Raw genomic sequence first — 21,874 nt, 5'->3', positions numbered from 1 at the left:
CGATAAAACTCCGACCAGACACAGGGCACCAGGATGGATCAAGCAGGTCCGAGGGGCAGAAGAGGCCAGCATCTCAGTCAAGCTCCTGTGAAAGTGGCCGGTGAGCGTATATCAACTTGATGGGAGACCGTGATAATGAAATCTCCACCATCTATAAAATGAAATGTATCACAAAACTGCTGGTATATAACGTCAGAAAAATGTTATTTTTCAAGATGTTGAAATCCAGATTTAGATTGCACAGTTTCAACACAGTCTTTTAAAATGTTACTCGTCACATTGTGCGAGATCACAATAAAATCTTGTCCGATTTCTATAACAGATTGTGCCTTAACGTGTCAGATTACACAATGAAGATCCTCTGACGATAGACCTGTGATTAAAGAAATCCATCTGGGCTTGTGAAAACAGAAACAGAACCAGGTTTAGGTAAATTCTTCAAATTCAGCTTGTATTAACCATAACACCAGTTTATACATTCTAAGACCACCAGTCTCAACCCACAACTGGAGAATCCTTTTGATCTTTATTACAGGACGTTGTTCTAAAGGAATTTAATATCATCCTGTTTGAAAATGTGACTTCGGAAGCATATGATACTGAGAACCGCAATATTGGTTTGAATCATTGTCCTGCCAATAAGTTATTTTGATCTCGAGTTCTAAGATAAGCTTAAACAGTGTCTTGCAAAAGTATTCATCCCCCTTGGTGTTTGTCCTGTTTTATCGCATTACAAGCTAGAATTAAAATGGATTTTTGGACGGTTAGCACCATTTAATCAACACAACTTGCCGGCCACTTTAAAGGTGCACATTGTTGTTTTATTGTGACACAAACAATTAAGATGAAAAAAAGAAAAAAAACCAGAAATCTGGAGTGTGCATAAGTATTCACCCCCTTTCGTCTGAAACCCCTAAATAAGAGCTGGTCCAACCAATTCACTTCATAAGTCACATAATTAGTTGATTAAGATCCACTTGTGTGCAATCAAAGTGTCACATGATCTGTCATATGATATCTGTATAAATCAACCTGTTCTGGAAGGACCCTGACTCTGCAACACTACTAAGCAAGCAACAGGAGAACCAAGGAGCCTCCAAACGGGTCAGAGACAAAGTTGTGGAGAAGTATAGATCAGGGTTGAGTTATAAAAAAAATCCCAAACTTTGAATATCCCACAGAGCACCATTAAATCCATTATAGCAAAATGGAAAGAATATGGCACCACTACAAACCTGACAAGAGAAGGCCGCCTACCAAAACTCACAGACCGGGCAAGGAGGGCATTAATCAGAGATGCAACAAAGACACCAACGAGAACGCTGAAGGAGCTGCAAAGATCCACAGCGGAGATGGGAGTATCTGTCCATAGGACCACTTTAATCCGTACACTCCACAGAGCGGGGTTTTATGGAAGAGCGGCCAGAAAAAAGCCATTGCTTAAGAAGACACATTTGGAGTTTGCCCAACAGCATGTGGCAGACTCCCCAAACACATGGAAGAAGATTCTCTGATCAAATGAGACTAAAACCGATCTTTTTGGCTATCATAGGAAATGCCACGTGTGGCGCAAACCCAACACCCTGAGAACACCATTCCAACAGTGAAGCATGGTGGTGGCAGCATCAAGCTGTGAGGATGTTTTTCATCTGCAGGGACAGGAAAGCTGGTCAGGACTGAAGGAAAGATAGATGGCACTAAATACAGGGCAATTCTGGAGGAAAACCTGTTTGAGTCAGTCAGAGGTTTGAGACTGGGATGAAGGTTCACATTCCAGCAGGACAATGACCCTAAACATACTGCTAAAGCTACACTGGAGTGGTTTAAAAGGGAAACATTTAAATGTCTTGGAACGGCCTAATCAAAGCCCAGACCTCAATCCAGTTGAGAATCTGTGGCATAACTTGAAGATTGCTGTACACCAATGCAACCCATCTAACTTGGAGTTGGAGCAGTTTTGCCTTGAGGAATGGGCAAAAACTCGAGTGGCTTGATGTGCTAAGGTAATAGAGACATACCCCAAGAGACTTGCAGCTGGAATTGTAGCAAAAGGTGGCACTGCAAAGTATTGACTTTGGGGGGGGGGGGGGGGGGGGTGAATACCTATGCACACTCCAGATTTCTGTTTTTTCATCTTAATTATTGTTTGTGTCACAATAAAAAAAAACAAAAACAATTTGCACCTTTAAAGCGGTCGGCATGTTGTGTAAATCAAATGGTGCTCACCCTCCAAAAATCCATTTTAATTCCAGCTTGTAATGCGAAAAAACAGGACAAACACCAAGAGGGATGAATACTTTTGCAAGACACTGTGTATTTGGATTGCTAGATTTTGAGTGATGAAAGCAGCCCAATGGCCAATCAAAAGGAGTCCCAAAAACAGCTGTTTGTGAAAATGTAATAACACCTGCAAAATAATGCCCAAGCTGATTTACTAACGTTCTCATAATGGCTGTGGTCTGTTTTATGTGTTTACCTGAATGAAATTGAAATTTGGGGTATTTCTGCTTAAAAGTGCATAATACATGATGGCGTGGAAGCAAATTCATTAATCTAACCCCTGCCGTGTGGTTTACTTCAGCCGGAAAGTTGCCTCGGAAACAGTGAAGCATTGTGTGGTTAAATTAATACAGCCAAAAGGCAGATATTACATCAATGTGCAGAAGCCCATTTCTTTCATTTTAAGACAAAATAAAACCTTTGGGTTTCTAGAAATAATGAGAAAAGTTTTTTTTTTTAAATAATATTAGATTTGGTACAAATTCATATCTCTAATTCTAACTGCTTTCAAAGAGCCTGTGGACAGGACTTTCATTTCATTTATCACTCAAGAACACAGTCATGTCAACATGCTTTCAATTCACATTCATCATGACGTTTCACCACCTTTAAATCAACATACCTGACTGCGACATTGCTACAGGTACATTTACGCAGATGTGTTAATTCATCACGTCTGTGATACGATATGATGTTTTCACATCTGATCATTTTCCCCTACAGCACATCCAAGTGCTTTACTCCTCTTATTTCAAAGTGATTTTCCAAAGCCAAGACATTTTCACTGAGTAAAGAATGAAGAAGCTCTTTCCTGAAGATTTTCTGGATTGGAAAACTGAATGCTAGAAAAAAAAAAAGAGCAAAATAAATAAATGTCTCCTCTTCGAAAAATTCATCATGTCAACAATTAGAGACCTTTTTTAAACCATTTATATGGCGCTTTCTGCCGTACGAGTCCCTGTGTATTTTGCTACGATAGAAAGGATAACGTATTAGAACGGGCGGACTGAAACAAAGCGTGATTTGCCTTGAAGCCAGGTCTACTTTCCAAATGAATCAACAATCAGAATCGAGAAATTCAGCAGTGCTGTGGTAAAATATTACACGGGTGAGTTGTAGTTTTTCAATTCAGTCCAAATTGCTTGAAACGACTCTCCTTGAATTCAGAATTGAATGCAGAACATACTTTTTACAGAATTACAACCCCTGGTAAAAAGTATGGAATCACCAGTCTTGGATGAGCACTCATTCAGATGTTTTATTCTGTAGAACAAACTGAGATCACAAACATGATACAATAATAAAGTCATTCCAAAGTGCAACTTCTTGGCCTTCAGAAACACTAAAATAAACGAAGAAAATACATTGTGATAGTCAGCAAATGTTACTTTTATAGACCAAGCACAGGGAAAAAATATGGAATCACTCAATTCTGAGGAAAAAAATATGGAATCACTCAATTTTCAGGTAGAAAATAAGGACTCACCCAGTCAATTTCCTTTCCCTAAATTGACACCTGCCTCAGATTACACTGTGTGCACAATTATTAGGCAAGTGAGTACTCTGACCCTACCATTATTTCTATGCATGTTTTCCAACCGCAAGCTAGATACACTTGAATGCTAATTGGATTTAAGCATTCTCAGGTGGTATTTATTTGTGTAATGAGGGAGGGTGTGACCTAAAGTCATTAATACCCTATATTAAGGTGTGCATAATTATTAGGCAGCTTCTTTATCTCAGGCAAAATGGGCCAAAAAAGAGATTTAACAGACACTGAAAAGACAAAAACTGTAAAATGCCTATCAGAGGGATGCAGCACTCTTGAAATAGCTAAGCTATAGAAATGTGAGCACAAAACAATCAAACGTTTTGTTGCAAATAGTCAACAGGGTCGCAAAAAGTGTGTGGAGAAGAAAAGACACAAATTAACTGCAAAAGACTTGAGAAGGATTAAACATGAAGCTACCAGGAACCCATTATCCTCCAGTGCCACAATATTCTAGAACTGCAACCGACCTGGAGTGTCCAGAAGGACAAGGTGTTCGGTGCTCAGAGACATGGCCAAGGTAAGGAAGGCTGAAACACGACCACCACTAAACAAGACTCACAAGTTGAAATGTGAAGATTGGGCCAAGAAATATCTGAAGACAGATTTTCCAAAGGTTTTATGGACGGATGAAATGAGAGTGACTCTGGATAGACCAGATGGATGGGCCCATAGCTGGATAACTAATGGACACAGGGCACTTTGACTCAGACACCAGCAAGGTGGTGGAGGGGTAATGGCATGGGCTGCTATTATTAAGGATGAGCTAGTTTGACCATTTCAGGTTGAAGATGGACTTAACATCAACTCCCAAACCTACTGCCAGTTTCTAAAAGATACATTCTTCAAGCAGTGGTATGGGAAGAAGTCTGCATCATTCAAGAAGGCCATGATTGTTATGTAGAACAATGCACCATCACATGCACCCAAGTACTCCACTGCTTGGCGAGCCCGCGAAGGCCTTAAAGATGACAAAGTAATGACATGGCCCCCTTCGTCACCTGACTTAAACCCTATTGAGTACTTGTGGCCCCTTCTTAAGCATGAGATTTACAGCGAGGGAAGACAATACACCACTCTGAATAGCATTTGGGAGGCCATGGTTGCTCCTGCACAAAAAGTTGATCGTCAACAAATCAAAAAACTAACAGACTGGATGGAAGGCTCATGGCAGTTATTGAAAAGAAGGGTGGCTATATTGGTCACTGAATATTTTTGAAATGCTAGAAGTGTTTATTTGTTAATTCTGAGTTGTTTATTTGTTACACTGAAAATTAAAATAAACAAGTGAGATGGGAAACTTTAAGCTTTTCATTTAGTTGCATAATAATTCTGCACACTAAATGTTGCCTAATAATTCTGCACACTTGTATATTCCCCTGAGAAGGCCTAAACTCCCCTTTCCTTTGTTAATCATTCTGGTTTTAGGTTTATTAACAATTTGGATTGACTGAGAGCACTGTATTTGTTCAACGATAAAATTAATCATCAGGAATACAACTTGCCTAATAATTGTGCACACAGTGTAGATCTGCTCGTTAGTCTGCAGTTAGAAACAGCACAGTTATCACACCTTGGAGGGCTGCTGGACCAAGTGGATTGGCAAGAATCATGGCTCCAACAAGAGAGATGTCTCTTGAAACAAAAGAGAGGATTGTCAAACTTCTTAAAGAAGGTAACTCTTCACGCATGGTTGCCAAAGATGTGGGCTGTTCACAGTCAGCTGTATCTAAGATATGGACCAAGTACAAACAGCATGGGAAGGTTTTTAAAGCCAAGCGTACTGGTAGACCAAGGAAGACATCAAAGCATCAAGACAAAAAACTTAAAGCCATATGTCTTGAAAACCGAAAAAGTACAACAAAACAAATGAAGCATAAATGGGAGGAAGCTGGAGTCAGTGTACAAGTATGCGACCGAACCGTGAGAAATCGCCTAAAGGAAATGGGATTTTCATATAGGAAAGCTAAAAAAAAACCATCACTGACACCTAAACAGAAAAGAACAAGACTACAATGGGCTAAGGAGAAGCAATCATGGACTGTGGATGACTGGATGAAAATTATCTTCAGTGATGAATCACGAATCTGCATTGGACAAGGTGATGATGCTGGAACTTTTGTTTGGTGCCGTTCCAGTGAGATTTATGAAGAGGACTGCATGAAGAAAACATCCAAATTTCCACAATCCTTGATGATATGGGGCTGCATGTCAGGCAAAGGCACCGGGGAGATGGCTGTGGTTACTTCTTCAATAAATGCACAGGTTTACATTGACATTTTGGACAGTTTTCTTATCTCTTCAATTGAAAAGATGTTTGGGGATGATGAAATAATTTTCCAAGATGACAATGCATCGTGGGCGGCACGGTGGTGTAGTGGTTAGCGCTGTCGCCTCACAGCAAGAAGGTCCTGGGTTCGAGCCCCGGGGCCGGCGAGGGCCTTTCTGTGTGGAGTTTGCATGTTCTCCCCGTGTCCGCGTGGGTTTCCTCCGGGTGCTCCGGTTTCCCCCACAGTCCAAAGACATGCAGGTTAGGTTAACTGGTGACTCTAAATTGACCGTAGGTGTGAATGTGAGTGTGAATGGTTGTCTGTGTCTGTGTGTCAGCCCTGTGATGACCTGGCGACTTGTCCAGGGTGTACCCCGCCTTTCGCCCGTAGTCAGCTGGGATAGGCTCCAGCTTGCCTGCGACCCTGTAGAAGGATAAAGCGGCTACAGATAATGAGATGAGATGAGATGAGACAATGCATCGTGCCATAGAGCAAAAACTGTGAAAGCATTCCTTGGTGAAAGACACATCCAGTCAATGTCATGGCCTGCAAATAGTCCAGATCTCAACCCAATAGAAAACTTGTGGTGGAAATTGAAAAAAAAAAGGTCCACGACAAGGCTCCGGCCTGCAAAGCTGATCTGGCAACTGCAATCAAAGAGAGTTGGCACCAGATTGATGAAGAATACTGTTTGTCACTCATCAAGTCCATGCCTGAGAGACTGCAAGCCGTTATAAAAGCCAGAGGTGGTGCAACTAAGTACTAGTGATGTGTTTTGAATGTTCTTTTGTTTGTCTGTTTTTCATGATTCCATATTTTTTTCCTCAGAATTGAGTGATTCCATATTTTTTTCCCTGTGCTTGGTCTATAAAAGTAACATTTACTGACTTCCACAATGCTTTTTCTTCATTTATTTTAGTGTTTCTGAAGGCCAATAAGGTGCACTTTGGAATGACTTTATTATTGTATCATGTTTGTGATCTGAGTTTGTTCTACAGAATAAAACGTGTGAATGAGTGCTCATTCAAGACTGGTGATGGAAATACTTTTTGCCAGGGGTTGTAAAATGTTTATCCATCCTTGAGATATTACAAATCAAAGATTGAAAAAACGGCTTCATTTTTCGAAAACTGACGTAATATTCTGTATGAGGATCACGTGGTCTAAAATGGGCCTCATTAACCAATGAGATCAAATGTTGTTGTTTTTTTTCTTAATAACTGGCAGGCACATAGATGGTTGTATTCTGAATACAAAGTTTGAAAAATTAGCAAAAACAAATTATGCAAATTAGTATTAATTCTGCTAATTAGGTAAACTGTTAAATCGGTACACTCAATAAAAAAAGTAATAAAAGATTATTTCGAATCCCCTCTTTGTATTTCTCAAAAGTAGGGCCTACTAGTGTTTATATAAAAGAATATAAATGATTATTTCGATTAATATTCACAGCTTTCAAGGCGAACCTCGAAAAAACTGTCTGAGCCACACCTAATAAACAATTCACATTAGTTGAATTGAAATTGACACTCGCGTTTCTAACTTCTAGTTTTTTAAAAATATCATTCCGACCACTAAGACGTCAATATTTTTCATCAAAACAACTACAGTTATATTCTAAAATACTTATTTATTTACATGAATCAGTTTGATTTGAAAAAATAAGTAGGTAAAGCTATGAAAACTCACTTCAAAGTCTCCCGTGAATCAGAACATCAAAAGAAACAGATGGAAAATTTTGCTGAATACTTCATCAGAAACAATGAGAGCGAGAGAACATCCCTATAAAAGTTATCTGATTGATATTCCTGAGTAATCCAGTCGGAAAACGATCAGGAGAGAGAGAGAGCCTGACCGCTTTCCCGTGACTCAAAAAGAAAAGCAGAGCAATTCCAGCGTTATGGACGTGACACTTGAACTCAAAATGGCAACAAATGACCCAGTGCATGTTTTATTGTCTCCCAGTATTTAAACAGGTGTTGCATATTTTAAGGCTGTACCATACTGGAGAAGTGATAGAACAAGAACAATTCCCATAGTACATCTAGGGCATGCCAGAAAATGCCAATAAAAGATGCGTTATGGACGTGACAGAAAAAGTATCACTTTTCTTGGGTGACTGTACATTTTTATCAAACTCTGTGAAATTGTAAACCTAATGTCGAAATGGAGATATCCGTTTGATAGAGGGGTCCAAGGTGAATATTAAAAAATCTTTGTTTAAAATATTTTGTATTTCATGCAGAGTTTCGGAAGGAAAAGTCAGCGTTATGGATGTGACGAAATTCCGTTATGGATGTGACGCGTCTGAAATAGACATGGCATATGTTTAGAAAATCAGCAATTTAACCACCATAACCCTTTGAAAAACTCTCTAAATATCAGCTAAAACTATCAAAGTTCTTAAATAATATTTAGGATGGCTATTGTTTTGCTGTTTTGTGGATTTTAGCATACATTTCTGTGGCTTGTGGCAATAATATAGAATTGTACATGATCAAAGTTGATTTTAGCTTGGGGTTTACATTATAAGAAAGAAAGACTGACAGTGACATATTAGGTTGGTTACAAATTGGTTCAACTTATTCACATCTGTAAAATACAGGCCTAGGTGATATCTCTGGGAGTGGTTTTGATGTATTACATGTTGCTTTATTTTTGCATGGTGAGGTTGACATTTACATGGAATTGCCCAGCACCGGCAGAGCAGAGAGTTTTTACGCTGTTGTACCGACTTCAACCTTCCGTTACTCCCAAAGTCCTGACCAGGTCTTAACCAGATACATTTCTTTGGAAAGCAGAGATTATAAGCTTTTTGCATTCATGACAGAAAATATTCAAGAGTTAAGCAATGACAGATTTGGAAACTTAGATGAGTGTCTGCATGCACAATTTTCACAGCACGGCCAGCGAGCGTCTGATCTATGCCTAGTTAAAGGAAAAGCTCATAAGTGAACAGAATGAAGATTATGTAGAAAAATTATGCACTTTTCTGGCACCTGCTTGCATTAAACAATGCAAAATAAAAAATTAAAGGTTTTCATTTGACTCCACTGTAGTATTTACCACAGTGCATTCACCGGCCACTTTATTAGAAACACCCATCCATCCACCCGCTGTTTGATGCAGTTCTCTAAATCCGCCGATTCCTTGACAGCAGCACAATGCATAAAATCATGCAGACACAAATCCAGAGCTTCAGTTAATGTTCTAAACATCAGGATGGGAAAAATTGTGATCTCACAGTGAAGTGTGATTTTCTTTCACTGTGGCATGGGTGTTGGTTTGAGCCAGATGGACTGGTTTGAGTATTTCAGAAACTGCCGAACACACAACAGTCTCTAGAGTTTACACAGAGTGGTGCGAAAAAACTCATTTAATCACTCTTTGCAACCGTGGTGAGCAGAAAAGCATCTCAGCACGCAGCATCAGAAGAGCACACTGGGTTCCACACCTGCAACCAAGAATCTTAGATTCAAGAACGTGTTCCTATTAAAGTGGCCGGGGAGTGTATATCCACATTCACAAAAAAAGGTTGTGGACAGGTATGAATGCATGAACGAATACGAGCAGTTCAACAGAGGGGTTGTTGTGTAAAAGTAACAACTGAGGATCTGGCAACGACGATAACGTTATACGAGTTATTCCTGTACATACTCTGGTTGTTTATATTCTTTTAAATTTAATATATTAATAGATTTATCCCTACGAACAATATCGAGTCAATTTCTCCTGAAAGATGAGAAGGAATACAGTTTAAAAAAAAAAAAATGTGCACAATTTTCCACTTTAGCGCGTTCGCTAAAATGTTTGGTGTCTGAAGTTTGCTTTGTTCAGTTTGCACTAAAGCTATGCGGCTAATGTAGCTAAAGTATTTCCTGTGAAGATGATTATATAAATACATGACGAAAGCTTTACAGACTATCTTTTAATGCTATAAGCAAGATTAAAGTTCAGCTTTCTGCTCCGAATCCTGCTTTATGGCGTATTCACACCTACGTTGTTTGGTCCGGACCAAACGACCAAACGAACCAAATTTCCCTTGGTCCGGACCTTTTGGGTTGGTCTGAATACAAACCACCGAACTCTGGTCCGGACCAAACAAGCGGACCGAGACCGAGCTGCAAGGTCGGACTCGGTCCGGACCAAAGGAACCCTGGTGCGGATCTTTTGGAGCTGTGAAAGCAGACCGGACCTAATCCGACAGTTTTGCTTTTTTGTACCTCGGGAGCTTCCGTCGTTTGTCGAGCATTATGGGAAACAGAGTCTTGACACTCCACCGCAAAGTGCAAACACTGTTTCGGTTGTCAAGGGAACCTTACAACAGTCGTTCAGTCATTCAGACCAGTGGTAGGCTGGACTACAGAGTACAAAAAATGAGTAGGGGGCAAACGTGGGCCGAGGAAGAACCGCGTACCCTTGTGGATATATGGGCAGATGTCCACATATCTGAGCTTTTGGAGAGAACACACAAAAATGCCGACGTGTTTGCTGTATTCAGTGAGAAAATGAAGAAGGGGTTCACGCGCTCCCCAGAACAATGTCGGCTAAAAGTGAAGAAACTCCGTCAGACCTACATTAAAATCAGAGACATTCTTTCAAAAAGTGGCGGTACTAGCGACGCAAAAAAGAAATTCATCTATTGCATGAAGAGCCAGAACTGTCACAACATGATGTGCGCTCATCAGCGCTATCCTCCGTAGCTGCCTTGCCCTTTGTCATCGTCGTTGATAAATTACTTGTACAACAGCATAGTAATCGCACAATTGTGAAAATTGTGGTGCCCGTGCTGACCAATAGCTGAACGACCTCAGGGCGCGTGGCTTTGTTGACAGATTTTGGTCCGCTTACTAAAATGTACAGTGTGAAAGCGAACCACACCAAAATGAAAAAAAAAAAAAACATTTGGTTCGGACCAAAGCAAGTGAACTATCGAACTATCCTGGTCTGAATACACCCTAAAACTGTGCGAGGCAGAGGAAAACAGAGCTGAGGGAAAATAGCAACTCCAAGATGGCCGCCTCATAAATGTTACACCATTCAGGTTTGTTTACAGGTTACAGTAAGTCAGACTCTGTCCTAAATTACATCAGCAGGGTGAAAAACATCACTGAAAAAAAAAAACAACTCGATGTTGTCTGAGGTGGATGTTTACACAGAAGATTTTGGCTGAGACTCCATGTGTTAGCTTTGTTAGCCTTATAGCATTCGTGCTAATCTAAACTAGCGAACTCTGGAGAGCAAGGCTGTCATGGCTAATGAAATATCTCGCCTTGTGAGGAAAACCATATCAGTTTAAGTTCTCCACAGAACCATTTATCTCATCTCATCTCATCTCATTATCTCTAGCCGCTTTATCCTTCTACAGGGTCGCAGGCAAGCTGGAGCCTATCCCAGCTGACTACGGGCGACCATTTATTTAATCTGTAATTGAATTGGACTCCAACACACTTGTTAAAAAAAAAAAAGTGCGAGTAAAACATTAGCATCTAAGCATTTTCTAAAGCTACGAAATGAGAACGTCATCATATTCACTTCTGTGAAATATCCTGAGACATATTTCTGTGTTCAGGTGTGTATGGAGTGACAGCAAGATGACGTGCCATTGCGTATTACACTCGGTCCCCATCTAGTCAGCTTATGCAAGCAATACTCAGCCTTGTGTGTGTGTGTGTGTGTGTGTGTGTGTGTGTGTTTGTTTTACAGCCAGAAATAGCTTGAGCTCAGCACTCCTGCCTGTAACAGAAAACTCATCAACTCAATGAAACAGCAGTCGGCAACACACACACACACACACACACACACACACACACACACACACACACACACACACACACACACACTTCCTAATGTGCCATGCTCAATAGTGCATGCATGGACACACACCCACTACATCGCAGCAAAATTACCAGTCTTTGCTCGACTCACACGCACACACACACACACACGCGCGCGCGCATATGGCATGCACCCACACTGTCAGCAACATCCTGCTCTTGTTCCTCACACACACATATACCCTTAATTGGAGAGTCTCATGTGATCATTCACCTCAGGAGCAGTGAATTACCCTCTCCTCAGAATGACTGACATGTCAAACTGTCTGTCAATCAACGCATTCTTTCAAGATCAACACACACACACACGAAGCAATTTAATCAGACACTGCTTATCTGGATTTCCATAAAGCACCCGTGTGATTATGTCTGTTGTTAATAGCACAATATAAGTTAAAACAAATTGAATTCGCAGCTACGCTGTCCGATTCGAACCGACCGAGGCTACCATCGATGAAGATTTCCCATCGCTCCGTTCGCTATACGCAGGCTTCATGAAAGTTTGAAACGCACATCAGCCGGCACTGCTTCTCTAAACGAGTGTGTTTACTTTACATGCGCGTTAATGACCCAATCCTAATCCGATCTATCGGTCATGGAAACCGCATACTGATCGTCGAGATCAGATTTGAGACAGGAGTAACGATGAGACAATCCGATTCCTCGGTTTCTCTTATAAAATACTGATATCGGAGGCAAAGCTTGATACTCGTGACCTCACAGAGTAACAGAGTTGACTTTCTGTAAGCTGAGTGACACAAGAGGAGTGTCAGGTCAGCATCACACACACACACACACGACAGCCAGGATGTCAAATGGATCATGAGATACAGGAAATCGGTGAAAAACACCCGATTTTAGGCCAACCAGCTTATACATGGGTATATAGTTACTCGTAAAGACATAACTGGAGATAGAAAATCATCAAAAAATAAGTTTAAATATTCATTTTTTTGAAAAAGGAAGGGTGCCGATAGTTATGGAGGGCAATATATACTGTATCAAATGTTATGCTTTAAAAATACCGAGCTTAACAATTTAACAGGCTGGTCCTTTGCTGAAATGCAATATTGTCCTGTAGTTCAGTTAACAAAGCGGACTTTGGACTTCCCTGAGCTTAGAAAGATCTTAATTCCTTTTCATTCTACAAATCTCTTACTTTTGCATACTTAAGTGTTGGCTTTAGCAACATTGGTCTTTTATTTTCATTGACTGTACTCAATAATACTACTACCCCTAACCTTACCAACAATTTCAATACCCCCCCCCCCCCCAAAAAAAGAAAAATTTTTGTTTACAAGCTCTAGCTAAATGTCTCCACAAGGTCATGGTTTTATTAATATTTGAACATTCTGGGTTGTATTCAGAATTGGCGACTTTTACTGACAAAGTTTTGTCTATAGATATCTTGCATGTGACGTCACAGCCGATCCAGATTGTAACAGACGCCATCTTGTCGGTCAAACGCCATATTTCCGCCTTCTACTTCTGTTTCTACTTCTACCTTTTCTTCTGGAAAACCCTACTATATACAATTCTACTACAACGGCTGCGGCTACAAGCTCTCCCTACCTGTGCACGTTTTTTATGTTTTTTGTGTGTATTTTTGCGTGTTGTTCGTCTGTACCGGACTTCAATATCCACTACAACCGTATGGACTTACTGGACATTGGTTTCCAGCAGAAAATGACGGTTTGTAGCGATTTCCATCACATGCACAACATTCCGGACGAGATAGCGAGACCAGCGGGGTCTCCGTGGATTGTTATCGGGTCTGGCAGGTGAAGGAGGCGGCGTCGGGAGCGGAAGCAAAAGCGAGGCTGCAGGCAGAGCCGGCCTGTTGACTAAGCTCAGAAAACAGCCACTCAAATCTCCACTGCCAAGCCTCTACCTCTCCAACGCCAGATCCATGGTAAACAAGACGGACGATTTGGAATTACAGCTGGAATTACCTTATTCTATTCTATTCTATTCTATTCTATAATCGGCTGGTCAGTGCTATACTAGATACTACTGATATATCTAGTATCAGTACTAGTACTCAATACTTAAGTGACTTACCCATCCAATGAGGATTGTTATTTTCTTGTTTACAAGATGCCACATCTGAGGGCGGCTGACAAATCCTGAATTTCTGTAAAGATAACTGTGCAGAGATTTATAAGCACGCAGTGCTTCACCACTGAACAGCGAGGGAAAGTTAATGAGGTAATTATACACGTCTGGGTATTCCACCTCTGGCAGTTCAATATCCACTGACACGGTCGTGAAAACTCCGTCCGGTAAGCGATAAGGGTCACTAATCTGTCGGTCGTTTATTTTAGACATATATCTAATTATCTGTTCATTAGAAAAATGAGCCGTGTAGTCCGTCGGTTGAAATTGATCCATTTTGTACACGAGTGCAGCAGTATTCAGCTGTGTTTTTTACCGACAAGATGGCGGCTGTTTACATTCCGGTCACGTGACTGCAAGATCTCTATATTTCTCCAAGGAAAGTGACGTGTATCTAAAACAAGAGTCATCAGGAGATGACATATCCCCCCGGCCCCCACGTGAAACCCCATTCCAAATTTTCAGAAGTTGAATTGGTTGCCATGGAAATACGAAAAAAAAAAAAATCACAGAAATCCCAAAATGTCAAAAGGCACAACTCCTCTAGTCACTTAACATAACTGTCAGGTTTCATGAAAAAATTCCTAATAGTTTTTGAGTTATGCTCCGGAAACTAAAATGTTTACAGACGGACAGGGCGATAGCTATATCCCTGTGCATTATACTGTATGCCGGGGGATAAAAACACTTTGCGGAGCTGCTTAAGTTCAATTTCTGCCTGGTGTTTCTCAGTAACATCGAAACCATCACAACCTTCAAACACAACCTTTAAAGCTGAATAAACAAACCCTGTGGGATAGAAAATACGGACTGAAGCAGATGATTGGATTTTTTTTCTGTCACTCGGATAAAAGAAAAAATATTTATTTATGATAAAATTAAAAAAAGACTAGTAAGGATGATGAAACGCAGTCTATTGCTGCATGAATAGTCCTAGCTGTAACAAAATGGCTTCCGCTTTAATTATTCAACAGCTTCTCAAATGGCACTTGATCCAGCACAACCTATTTTGCATTTTATTTATTTTTTTCTCATGCGTTGAGATTGAATCGTGTGAAATGCTACATCGAAATCACAACGTCTAAGCGAGGTTTAGGTTTCGATTTTTCTTTAAATCACATCTTTAATTTGCATCGGTTAATGAATTCAATGCGCTCTCCTGTGAAGGAGAAGCTGACCAAGCACTCATGTGTTATACTGAGAGCTCACTTGAAGTTCATTCATAATTTTATCCGTAAAGATTTCGATTGAGATCAACAAAGTCTCCTGTCTCGTCCATTTTCCTGGAACAGGAAATTAAAAAAAAAAACTTTTTGTGCCCTTTAAAGCCAGTAGGTTACTTTAGTCTGAGGTCTGAATAGTGATGTGCGGTATTAAATCCTCACTCCGCTTGCTTCACTGAACTTTGAATACAGCTCTTGGTTTTCAGAAAGCATTCACACGAACACATACACAATCTTGCAACATGTCTTTAGTGAAATTTTATCATCTCATCTCATCTCATCTCATTATCTGTAGCCGCTTTATCCTTCTACAGGGTCGCAGGCAAGCTGGAGCCTATCCCAGCTGACGATGGGCGAAAGGCGGGGTACACCCTGGACAAGTCGCCAGGTCATCACAGGGCTGACACATAGACACAGACAACCATTCACACTCACGTTCACACCTACGGTTAATTTAGAGTCACCAGTTAACCTAACCTGCATGTCTTTGGACTGTGGGGGAAACCGGAGCACCCGGAGGAAACCCACGCGGACACGGGGAGAACATGCAAACTCCGCACAGAAAGGCCCTCGCCGGCCACGGGGCTCAAACCCGGACCTTCTTGCTGTGAGGCGACAGCGCTAACCACTACACCACCGTGCCGCCCGAAATTTTATCATTTGTTACAATAATATATATTATGTACATACAGGCCACTTTTTCCATGGAATAAAAACATGCGTTCTGTTCCCTTCTAGCGGGTTTATTAATAGCATGCAATATTGTTATCATATCGCTTATCCTCCATGTATTATGCCACTCTTCCCAATGGAGAATGAGCGTGCAATATTGTTACAATATCGCATATTGTCAAGACAACACAACGTTACACGTCGGAGATGTACAACTTCCGCGTTAGCGAGCGACAATTTGTAAACAAACATGGCCGCCAGGTTTGCTTCGTTAAAAATGGAAGATTTTGAGAAAATTTTGGCTGCCAGGTTGCTCCGTTGTGTGTAGCTGTCGATGTTGATTTTAAAAAGTAACTAAGTGGGGGCGTCATGGCTCGGGTGGATGGGGCGCCGTGCCATGGGTCTGGGGGCCCGGGTTCGGTTCCAGCCCGGGGTCGTTTCCCGGTCCCTCCCCGTCTCTCTCTCCTGCTCATTTCCTGTCCTGTCTCTGCACTGTCCTATCCAATGGAGGTGAAAAAAGCCCAAAAAAAATCTTTAAAAAAAAAAGTAACTAAGTAAATTACACAGGGAAAATAATAATAATATTCAGCTTGACTGCACTAGCATTGGCCTTTGCTACTGCTACACCGGGTGGAAGGTAACTGGACTGCTGCGCTAACAGCACCGAGTCGTGGGTAAACTAGCATCGGCCTTCGCTAACGCTACTGCTACACTGGGTGGAAGGTAACCGGACTGCCGTGCTAACAGCACCGACTTGTGTGTTAGCTAATAATAATAACAAATCAGTTAAACTTGGATCGCACCTTTCTCATACCCAAGGTTGCTTTACAATTAGGGGGAAGAAAAAAAAAAGTCCACCAAAAAAAGGTCAGGATGTCATTCTAATGACATAGCTACCACAGTCCCACCAAAAGGCATACGAGGATGCCGCCTGTACAGCCGCCGCGACACCACCGAGCAACACCGCGTTACACACCCACAAAGTAAGCACAGAAACACCGCCACGCAGAACGCCGGTATGTCCCATGCTGCCTGAACAGGCACCGCGACGCCACTGAACAACATTGCTCAGAATACCTTCACAAAAGCACCGCCGCACAGAGCGCTGGACAACCACGATGTTCAAGAGAGAAACGAGCTCACTGCAGTCCACAGCGAGGAGCACGGGCACCACCAATGGTGAACCCAGGCCTGGAGAGAACCGACACCCAAAACTGGGTCCGGAGCTACGCCACAACCGGCGGACAAAACACTCAAACAAAAAACAAACAAACTATACAAACACAAAAAAGAAAAACAAAAGAGAAAATAAAATAAAAATAAAAAAGCTCCAGGGAGGAGCGGCAGCCCGAATGCGCACGGCGTACTCTCAATCGGAAACGGAAACTGGGTGGAAGCTAGCGTTGGCCTTCGTTAACGTTACTGCTACACTGGGTGGAAGGTAACTGGACTGCTGCACTAACAGCTCACTGCAGTCCACAGCTTACAGTTGTGGGTAAGCTAGCATTGGCCTTTGTTAACGCTCCTGCTACACCGGGTGGAAGGTACCTGGACTGCCATGCTAACAGCACTGAGTTGCGGGTAAGCTAGTATTGGCCTTTGCTAACGCTAGACCAGTTGGAAGGTAACTGGACTGCTGTGCTAACACCGAGTCACGGGTAAGTTAGCATCGGCTTTCGCTAATGCTACACCGGATGGAAGGAAACTAGACTAGCTAGCGTTGGCCTTGAATTCTGATATGAAGAGAGTGTGTATTTATAATAATAATAATAATAATAATAATGGCTTTTTTAGTGGTCTATCAGACATATTCTATTCAGCTACTCGTCTGCAACTTGTTCAATATCATGCTAGCTGAATGGAATATATCTGACATACTACTCAAAGCCAGCCAACATTATTTAAATATACGGTGCTATTTACTGTAACACACACACACACACACACACACACACACACACACACACACACACACACACACAATATACTGTAAGGAGAGGAAGCCTTGGGAAGTTTGGACAGTATTGAGATCCTGAGGTAGAGTTTCATTCAGAAAGAAGCATAGGAAGAGCTGTCCTGGGTCGTTTTGCTCAAATCGAAGACAAAGTGTTCTTCACATTAGTCATCCAGTCACAACAGGACTCGCCGGTATTGATGAACTAAACTCGCTAATTAAAAATTCAAATGCATTAAAGTCAAGATGAGTCTTCTGTTCGAAAGATGATGTACCGGTTCATGATTGATTTACGATCAGTAATGATGACTGATAGGAAAATTCAATCACCGATGTCCAGCACACTCCGACACATCAATAGCTTCGTGTCCAATCCGTGTATGTTACATCATACAGAATACCATACCCAAGGACCAGATGGAAAGCACCTACAAGGTTTCAAGGTTCAAAGGTCATGACCTGATATGAATTGCAAGAAATGAATCATGTGATTATGATCCCCAGATGCTGCTGCTGATGATAATGAGCTATACTTCGAGGCATTGTGGCTGGTGCACTTGCTTCCCTGAGGCCACGCTGCAGTGATCACAAGCCCTGTGTGTGTGTGTGAGGGGTGTGTGCACGCGTGTGTGTGGACGTATAGTAACGCCACTACCCTCACCTAGCCTGGATGTGACACCGTGTCCTGCTTTCACATCAGTGCCAACCTGACTGGGTCACAGCAGGTTTTCCAGACCAGCATGGATGCTGCATTTGTATTACCATCTCACACACACACACACACACACACACACACCCATCGTTCTTTTTTGTCCGTTCGTCTCAGCCTGTCTTCCTTCTCTGCATCCCTCCATCTCTGCAAACACACACACACACACACACATACGTACAGACATATGCATGCACATGCACGGAGGAAGGAGACGGTTGCCATGGCAACCGCGCCGTTGCTTGCTTACCTGCTCCTGAATGAGCTGAAACAGTGAGCTCCTATCCATATACCGGGCCCTGCTTCACCAACCGCCGCAACGAGATACACACTCACACACACATGCTCACACGCCTGCACCCACCGGGGCGCCACACACACCCCCTTCACACCCCTCTCTCTCTGTCTTCTCAAACAAGCAGAGGCTGCGGAGGCTGGAGGACGATTCCGAGGGTCCCCTCCGGTCAGAGAGGAGGAAAGGGCTGTGTCCTTATGTGGGAAGGGGGAATCCAGGACAGATCTGTCTCTCGGTCTGCCTCTGCAGATGCACTTGCCTCCTTCGGCTCCCTCTTGGCAGAATGCAGCTCTCTCTCTCTCCCTCCTTCTGTTTTTCCCTCTTCCTTTCCTGTCGTCTTGCTGTACGCGCCTCCTTCTACCTATATGTAAATCTCTCTCTGTCACTCCCTCTCTCTGCCCTTCTTACAGGCAGCACTGCCTGAATGCTAATAAGGAAGGGGAGGGAGGTGGTGTCCGCCAGCCAATAGGAAGACAGTGGGGCGTGTCCATCAGGCCACAGATTTGCCTCTCTCTCTCTCACACACACATTTGTAGTATGCTTGTACTAAGCCTTTAACAATAAGCATGTGTTTTGTTTTGGGTTTTATTCTTCTTGCAAAAAATATCAAATCATCAATACAGAGTGAAACACGACAAATAAAACAAGGCTGATGTTATGGTCAAGAGATTCGACAGTATAATCGTCATATTAAACCGAATAAACATTACATAACCTAAAGTACCATAGTGAAACTGTAATAGTGCCCTTGTTATACTGTATATGTCATAAAAATACACTCTAAAGCAGGGGTTCTCAACCTTTCCTGCTTTCAGGCCCACCTATTCATACGTGTAACGAGTCGGGGCCCATTAAAAAAAGATCCCCAATTATTTTGGCTCATCTGTTCTATTAGAATCTAATAATCTCTTGTAAAGTGTATTACTGGGATGCAGCTTCGCTCTTTGTTACAGATGGGAGCCCAGGAATTAAATAAATGAAATAAAAACAAACTGTTTCTCAAATCAGTATCAGGTGTTTCCCATAATGACTGGGTCCCAAGAGTGCGCACAATGCCTTCTCCATGAGTGAGCGCAACCCCTCAAGCTGCGCAAAGGCGTGACAGTCAAGTGTTCACCTGCTGTGCGACCACAACTTTTAGCTCACGTGTATATCACCAAGCATCACCACCAAAATGCCTCATTTTCACATCGATAACCCATCGCAGAAGCATCGCGAGCTGGAGTGTGACCGTAGCTTAATGAGGCGGATGCGACGTCTGATGCAACCCAGCAATTGTACCCTACTACGAGTAAAAATTAGCTTCAACTTGGGGGGAAAAAAAGTGCTCCCCACTAGATGGTGCTTCGTGGCCCACTAATGGGCCGCGACCCAGTGGTTGAGAAAAACTGCTCTAAAGGACACCGTAGTAATTATACATAGTACACAGTAACTATAACATACCATAACATTATTTAACAATTATTCATTTTATTACATATTACGTAACAATTAACATATTATTCACCGATTATTATTCCTGTCATTTATGGACTCCCCAAGATTCACAAGGAAGGAGCTCCACTCAGACCCATCAGCAGCAACATAAACTCAGTCACCTATAACATTGCCAAACATCTAGCCACCATCCTGGCTCCCCTTGTTAGAAACACGCCACATCACATCAATAACTCCCAAGATTTTGCCACTAAAGTTGCAGACCTAAAGCGAGACTCAGATGAAACCATGGTTTCCTATGATGTCACTTCTCTTTTCACCTGCATTCCCATCACAGAAGCAGTCGAATCGGTTAGGAAATGACTTCAAGACAGCACCTTACCAGACAAAACGAACCTCGCCACAGATCACATTTGCACCCTGCTTGACCTCTGCCTGACCACCACCTATTTCCACTTCAACGAATGCTTCTACAGACAGAAGCATGTATGCACCATAGGCTCACCGGTGTCCCCTTTTGTGGCCAATCTATCCATGGAGGAAGTGGAAAACAAAGCCTTGATCACTTTTTCAGGAGTTGGTCCCAGCCACTGGTTCAGGTACGTGGATGACACCTGGGTAAAAATCAAAACCCATGATGTGGAAGCCTTCACAGAGCACATCAATGCAGTGGATATCAACATCAAGTTCTCTCGGGAGGACATCAGTGGAAACAACCTAGCCTTTTTGGACTGCGGCGTGCACATCAAACAAGACAGAAGCTTTAGCATCAAGGTCTACCAGAAACCCACACACACTGACCAGTACCTGCTGTTTGACCATCACCACCCACTGGAACACAAATTGGGGGTCATTAGGACCTTACATCACAGGGCTCAGAATATTCCTACAACGTTAGAGGGAAAAGAAAAGGAGCAAAAACACATCAAGGAAGCACTTCAGAAGTGCAGGGATCCCAACTGGGCTTTCGTCAAGACCAGAAGGAGAAGCATAACGGAGAGGGAAGAAAACAGCAACAAACACAAGAACATTGTTATTCCCTTCTGGACTATCTGAGAAACTCAGGAGGATCTTCTACAAACACAACGGCCCTGTACACTTCAGACCCAGTACCACTCTGAGGCAGAAATTGGTCCACCCTAAGGACAGAATACCCAGACACAAACAGGACAACGTAGTGTACGCAATTCAATGCAGTGAGGAATGCACAGACCTGTACATCGGGGAAATGAAACAACCGCTTCACAGGCGCATGGCTCAACGCAGGAGAGCCAGTTCCTCAGGCCAGGACTCTGCAGTCTATCTTCATCTCAATAACAAAGGACACTCGTTTCAGCACTGCAATGTAAGCATTTTAGCCAGAGAAGATCGGTGGTTTGAAAGAGGAGTAAAAGAAGCCATCTTCGTCAACCTGGAATGACCGTCACTGAACAGAGGAGGTGGTCTGAGACACCACTTATCATCTACCTACAATGTAGTCCTTGGCACAATTCCCAGAAAACTGAATACACATCCACACCAAGACTCAGCTGA

General features: G+C 42.3%; 1 protein-coding gene across 1 annotated transcript in view; it reads right to left on the bottom strand.

The window, feature by feature from the left end:
- Positions 1-18,754, bottom strand: part of rhbdl1 (rhomboid, veinlet-like 1 (Drosophila)) — an 87,389-nt gene extending 68,635 nt beyond the window's left edge. Inside the window, exon 1 of the mRNA XM_060920389.1 lies at positions 18,697-18,754. The gene's annotated coding sequence lies outside the window, so the exon portion shown is untranslated. The remainder of the gene's footprint in view (positions 1-18,696) is intronic.
- Between the last annotated feature and the right edge of the window lie 3,120 nt (positions 18,755-21,874).

This window comes from Neoarius graeffei, chromosome 5 (genome assembly GCF_027579695.1).
Source record: "Neoarius graeffei isolate fNeoGra1 chromosome 5, fNeoGra1.pri, whole genome shotgun sequence".
Lineage (NCBI taxonomy): Eukaryota > Metazoa > Chordata > Actinopteri > Siluriformes > Ariidae > Neoarius > Neoarius graeffei.
This window is presented reverse-complemented; position numbering and strand designations above follow the sequence as displayed.